Consider the following 6,692-nt stretch of genomic DNA (forward strand, 5'->3'; position numbering starts at 1 on the left):
ACGCGGAAACCTGTGTGAAGCTAGCTAGAGTCAAAACGCAAAGACTTCCGGGCAAGACTTGCAAAATAAAGTTCTCAGTCATCTCGGCGGAAATGGAACTGAAGCATATCCTGTGATGAATATTAATTTACAACCGCCACACAATACCTATGGTATAACTGATACTTTTTAGACACGTTTTTTATCCTTCTTAAGCTAAATATTTCTATTGTGGGTATGGAGCTTTTTCACTTATATATTTATTTTAAAGGAACACTATTATACTTCCGGTCTTCTCTGTCTTTCCTGTCGAGCTTGACACAGCGTGTGAAACGTTCCCGTGGCGTGTGTGAAAAGTGGGTCAAGCCGTTTGCTGCTTTTACTTGTCCTCGAAAATACATACATTTAACATCAATGACCCTCCAAATGAATAAAGCAAGTTAGGATTTCACTCAATACATCATACTTAATTAAACATATAGGGATAATACATACATATATCACAAACATGTTAAAAACGTATCTTTCCCATCATCTTGTATGTTTATAAACGCAAATTCCTCCTCTTTACTCTTCCAGCACGCTGTATTTTTACATATAAACAACAATACACCGCAAAGAAAGATGCATGCGTCATTGAGTCAATTTGTATACAATATTATTGGCATATATACTTGATTTCGTGCACAAACGTCATATTTTGCTGCTCGTGAGCGATAAAGTTCAATTTTTTAAGGAGCCCTTGAATGCACCATATGTTAATTTGTAAAAGGAGGGAAACCAAACGGCAGCAGGAGGGAAACATGTCTCCACAGCGCCGGCGGCGGCCATTTTGGCTCATTGCACACGAAAAAAACAACTGAAAAGATCTCTACTGTTGAGCCCAACGCGGCCATAGGACAGAGGATTGAAAAGCCCTCTGAGGCAAATTTGTGATGGGATTTTGGGCTATTAAGTGTGTTATGTAATGTATAATTAATGTATAATACTAATTCTTTCATATATATATATTTTTTAATATATTAGGCCTACCCAGTGCTTGAAGATGAAAATAACATTGTTTCCAAAGTGTGATTTGAAATTGTAGGCCCAAATATAATTTCAAAATAAAAGCCATCCCATAGAAAGTACACATGAAGTGTCATATGCACCTTTTTTTTTATTTATGGTGTCTTTCTATGAAGAACAAAATGGACTCTTGCCATTTTTAATCATGTTAATTCTTTATTGTCCGTACATTGTAGATCATCTTCACGACAAGCAGTTATACATACAGTGGTCTTAGATTATATCATCGTCCAATACGAGGAGAGCAACAGTTAGTTAGTAACAGCTAGATTTTTCCATTGACCACGCCGCCATCCTCCCCTCCTGCACATCATACACCAATGTATTGACAATCGTCAAATACGCAACAGGTGCCGAACCAATGAATAGGACGAAGGAATAAATAAATAAATAAATACATATATACATACAATACATAAATAAATAGCAACAAAGTGTGTATATCCTCACATACACACATATCACCAGAAGACACCAGCTTCCATAGGCATGGGGGCTATTTTATACAGCCACAAGGCATATAGTTTAATGTATCAGAGTCCAGACCAAGACCACGTTGTCACAATGCAGACTGTAGTTTGTTTCTTTAAAGGCAAAGCAGCCCAGAGAGCAGGAGTAATCTCATTGGTTCACTGAGGATTTGGTGGGAGGGGCCTAAAAAGTGGAACAAAATATAAACAAATTCCAACTTATAATAATGTTAATATTTCCCAAGATGTCGAACTCTTACTTCAACCATTTAATTAAGTTCTTTAAGCTTTGGAGAGAGTCAATGCTAAGCTACGCTAACTGGCGTCGTATTAAACACACACGTGGTTTCAATCTTCTTATCTAATTCTCACCAAGAAAGCTAATATCAATAATAATATTTCCCAAGATGTCGAACTCTTCCTTCAACAAATTACGTAATTTCTTTAGGCGTTGGAGAGAACTAGGCTAGCTGATTCCTCCCGTCTCCAGTCTTTATGCTAAGCTAAGCTAACTGACTTCATGGTTTCCAATCTTCTTACATAACTCACACCAAGAAAGCTAATACAAATGTTAATATATCCCCAAAATATTGAACTCTTACTTCAACCATTTCATTTCTTTCTTTGCAGAGAGTCAATGCTAAGCTAAGCTAACTGGCTTCATATTAAACACCAGATTGGTTGCAATCTTCTTCAGTAAGAAAGCGAACAACAATAATACTTTTTCCAAAAATGTTGAACGGTTGATTCAAGGAGGCAGTCGTAGATAAGAGATGTTGGTCCTTTTGTGTGTGATTTACTAGTTTATTGATTAATGTAAAATAACCAAATTCCATAATCCCTCATCTTTATTGATTTCCCTTCATTTCACAATTAAAAAGGCATCTTTTGAGCTTTAAAATAACTTCCTTAAAAAGAGATTTCAGATGCTTTCAGAGCTGCTTTACCGCTGAGGACAGACTGCAGAACTGAAGCTTCAGTCTGCAGGTTTGGTTCGGAGTTCTCCGCCCGATCTCACAATCGAGAGCGACATCGATAATGAAACGGTGGACGGTGATGCGGCCGACGTCCGACTCTCATTTTAGGTGAACAGGAAAAAAAAAATATGGGAGCGCAACACTGTACAAGTCCCTCATTGAGGTTAGAATACATGTCGCCTTCGAGGGCAAATCAGCACAAAAGAAAACACAAATTAAAGGAGAAAAGAGCAACGAAATTCTCAACGAGAAAAGTCAAAAACGTCTTAAAGCACTTTGTAATTTGGAGAAGAGTGCTATACAAATATAGCATAAGCCTGTCAAAAGATTGTAAGAAAAAAAGAGTTAACATCGGCTCCAGCAGCACAAATATCTCCCCATTTTTATTTGGATAATCGACCCAAACAGCCGTGAAGTGGTTTGGTTGGATGCAGCTCACAGACTTTCCACAATGGATTCAGAACATTTTTTTTTTTTCGCAATCAGAACAAACAGACAAAACAAATGAAATCAAGAGAAAACACCAACAACCTGTTAACGGTTACAGAACGAGCAGGCGTGTGGCAGAAACGGAGAAAGTTAGTTTCTGATTGTAATGTTGCTGTAATTAATGTGCTTTGGCAATGGAAGAGATGTCCAAGTTCTACAGTTATTGATATCCACAGTTTTCCTTCAGAGTCACCTCTTCCTTCTATATTTTATTGTTAAATCGTCATTTATTGCGTTGGTATTCAATGGTTATTGACTGTAGATATATTATACTGAATCTCTGGTTAAAAATGCAGTATTTTTTATTATTCTTTGTTATTACTATTTGTGTCGGAAAATTATTACTACTATCAACTACGCGATCCATTTCATGGCTATTATGAACTGTGTCGACTTGTTGTCATGGGATATGCAGAATACACAAATAATTTGATGTACATTTTTAAAACACCAAAAGGTACTGTATACATTCTGAGAATACTTTGATACCTCACGTTAAAAATGATTGAAACAAGCTACTCATGAGCTATTTTCTGACACTGTCTCCATCATGCAGATTTTGGGTTAAGATCCTGAGTATGAATCAGGGAAGTTTTAACATCTAAAAATAGTCATAATCGTCCACTTAAGTACACATTTGTGATATTAGTTAGATTTTGGTTCAAACTAAAAGTTTGGTCCAGTTCACCCCAGTAAAGCTGTCGCTAACTGAAATGAGTTATTGTGATATATGACTCGTAATGATTGTCATATATTACAATTTTAAGTAGTAAAGAAAAGGCAGAAAATGTGACAAAAATAATGCAAAGTACAAATGTTTTGCGTGTATGCCATGCTTTTAAACCAATGCTTCCCACATGTGTTCAGAATACGCAACATTTCTCTGTTTTTTAACAGAATACGTTTAATTTATGATGAGGTATTCACTATTCAGGCACTACATACTATTAAGTATTCTGCTCAACGCTGCAAGTACTGGAATGTGAAGCGAACGGCTAGCCGGTTATCCACATCTGGCACAGATTCCTGCTGATGTTTGAGGACGTAGTAAACAACGCCTGGGAAGAAGAAACCCTAAGCTTTTTAGTTTATCAAAACACGTTGAATATCCAATATGATACCCATTCAAATTTCAGTTTTACTATATTTCAATAAAAACCCAGCACCACATTGAACGCCCATTACAACAGATATGATAGTTCTTCACCGTTATGTTTCGCTTTAACAGACCAAAGAAACATAAAAACAGATCAACACAGCAGATCTCTTAACATCTCCATTGCTGGTCCATTGCATGTGAAACTCCCTCCTGTCAACTTGTCTTGTAGCTAGCGCTAACACTTCTGAACACATATAACTGTGGTGGAGTAACGGTTATGTCCACAGAACAAGTTCCACTTTATACTGTATGTGATGCATACTCCAGGGAACTAGCACGGCTAACAGTTAGCACCAATACCGACCGCTTACTGACATGATACTGCTTGGAACAGTCAAACGGGTTTTTATGCACCATCAGCATATTTCAAGGGTTCTAAATCTTGTGTTAATGCTTCAATGTATGGAGGGTTCTAGAAGGTTCAGAACATATGAGAACACTTCTGGATGTTCTCATACTGTTCAAAGTGTCACCAATGTTCTACGATGTTTGAGAGTTTCTTAAATTTAAAAGGGGAGTTTCAGAACGCTGCCAAGATTCCGGAATGATGAAATGTTTCCACATCATTCTCTCAAGGTTCTAGATTGTTCCCCGGGCCACAGGTACCGTCGTTGTATTGATGAGTTTGAAGACTCTGGCTGCTTCCGAAAATTCTGCGCTAACATGCTTTTTTAGCACGCTGAAAAACAGTACGTGAGATTTGTCCGAAACCGTAGTATGAAACCAATAGTAAGCTAATTGCTAACTATTTTCGGTGAAATATTACAGTATGACGGTAGTGACGACAACGTTCATAACAGACCATAGCGGACAGCTCTGTAACGTCATTAACGCTTCAATGTAAGTATACTGTACGTATAAAACTTCACTTTGCTCGGCAGAATACATTTCTTTAAAGTAGTTGAGACCTCACAGATCATCGATTGGTTACATGAGCTGGATATGGGTTACAATGGTTACGCGTCTCCAACGTTCTGACGGTTCCAGAATTTTGTCAGCATTCTGGAATTCCTGGGAGTTCTACAATGTTTAGTGGACTTAACGGGACAGGGCACCCCCAAAATCAAAACCACATATTGTTCCTCTTATCTGCAGTGCTATTTATCAATCTAGACATCTCAACGGCTGATATCTCCAACAGGAACCAAGAGGAAAAATATGTATGTGTTTTGATTTTGGGGGTGAACTGTCCCTTTAAATGATACGTCTTGTTGTAGGACACACTGAGCATCAGCCTTCCCAAATGTAATCGAAGGCATTGGACGGAAAACAGGAATTTTAGAAGGGCTACCACTGTTCACACGGTCCAGCATGCAAAAAGCCACAAATAGGACGAGTCAACAAGCATCTACTCCACACAGTACACACAAAACACTGTGAATGGGTAAGTCAGAATAGTACACAGAGAAAAAAACAAGCATCTTTTCCTCTACACACACTGTAATAACATTCTTATCTGTTCCCAAATCTGGCGAAAAGTTCTGTTCAACACAACTGGCCTGTGCTGGTGGTGTTAGCATATTGCTGCTTCCTGGTAAAACACCAAGTTTTCCTTTTTAATCTCTTGAGCTGACATGTTTATTGACGTGTTGAATTAAGTTTCCTGACCCTCAAACCTTTAAAAACATCCCCATTTATAAGATAAATAGGCGACCACTTTACGTTCTTCTTCATTCTGTAAAAATCAACTTATTGCAGACACAGCTTTTAATCCAAAGATGCGCTCTGGAAAACCAAATTCCCCCGGGGCGTCTTATCGCTCAAATGTCTGATTTGGCTGGTTCATGCATACAGCCGCTGAGCGGAGACTCTATGTAGACTCTGAGAAAGAAAGGCAGAGTATGTTACAGGAGATATACTCAAAACAACAGCAGCGGGGCAGGTGACCAACTGCAGCTCTGGATCGTAGGGTTAGAAGCCTGCATTCAGTATGGAGCCATGCTGAGAGGCAGTGCTAGCCGAGGAGGGACGGAAGGAAAGAAAGGACAGAAAGAGGGAAAGACTGTGACCAGTGCTGAGAGATCTAGGGCTGAAGAAAAAGCACAGGAAGGCAAGTCAAGGTAGAAAAGTCAGAAGTACAGCAAGAAACTTGAGAAGAGAAGAAGAAGACAGCATTACAAAAACAGCTGTCAGGCAGTTTAACGGACAAGCAGAGCTTTGTGCTGGCTCGGCCGCAGAGTAAGAACAGGTCGAAACGCACTTACAGACACAAACATGCATGTACATATACACCGCGCCTCAAGTCTCCAAAGCCTCATTGGGTCTCCGGTGCCGCCCGGCTGAGCGAGCGCCGTAAAAGATCATCCCTTCTCGTTCCTTCTGTTCTGCAGCTCTTAACGTGAGGAAATCCTCAAATCCCCCCTTTCTTCTTCTCCTTCTCTAATCCCGTACTACCGCCTCATCCCCCGTCTCCGTCATTTCAGTCCCGTTTTGTGAAAGCAGAATCGCACAGAAGCACAGAAGAAGAAGAAGTAGTAGAAGGAGGGCGTGCTTTTGTTGTTTATGCAAGTACAGGCTGTTTTCTCCGGGGTGTCTGGATTGGTCGAGGGG

The sequence above is a fragment of the Pholis gunnellus genome (genome assembly GCF_910591455.1).
Source record: "Pholis gunnellus genome assembly, chromosome: 23".
Lineage (NCBI taxonomy): Eukaryota > Metazoa > Chordata > Actinopteri > Perciformes > Pholidae > Pholis > Pholis gunnellus.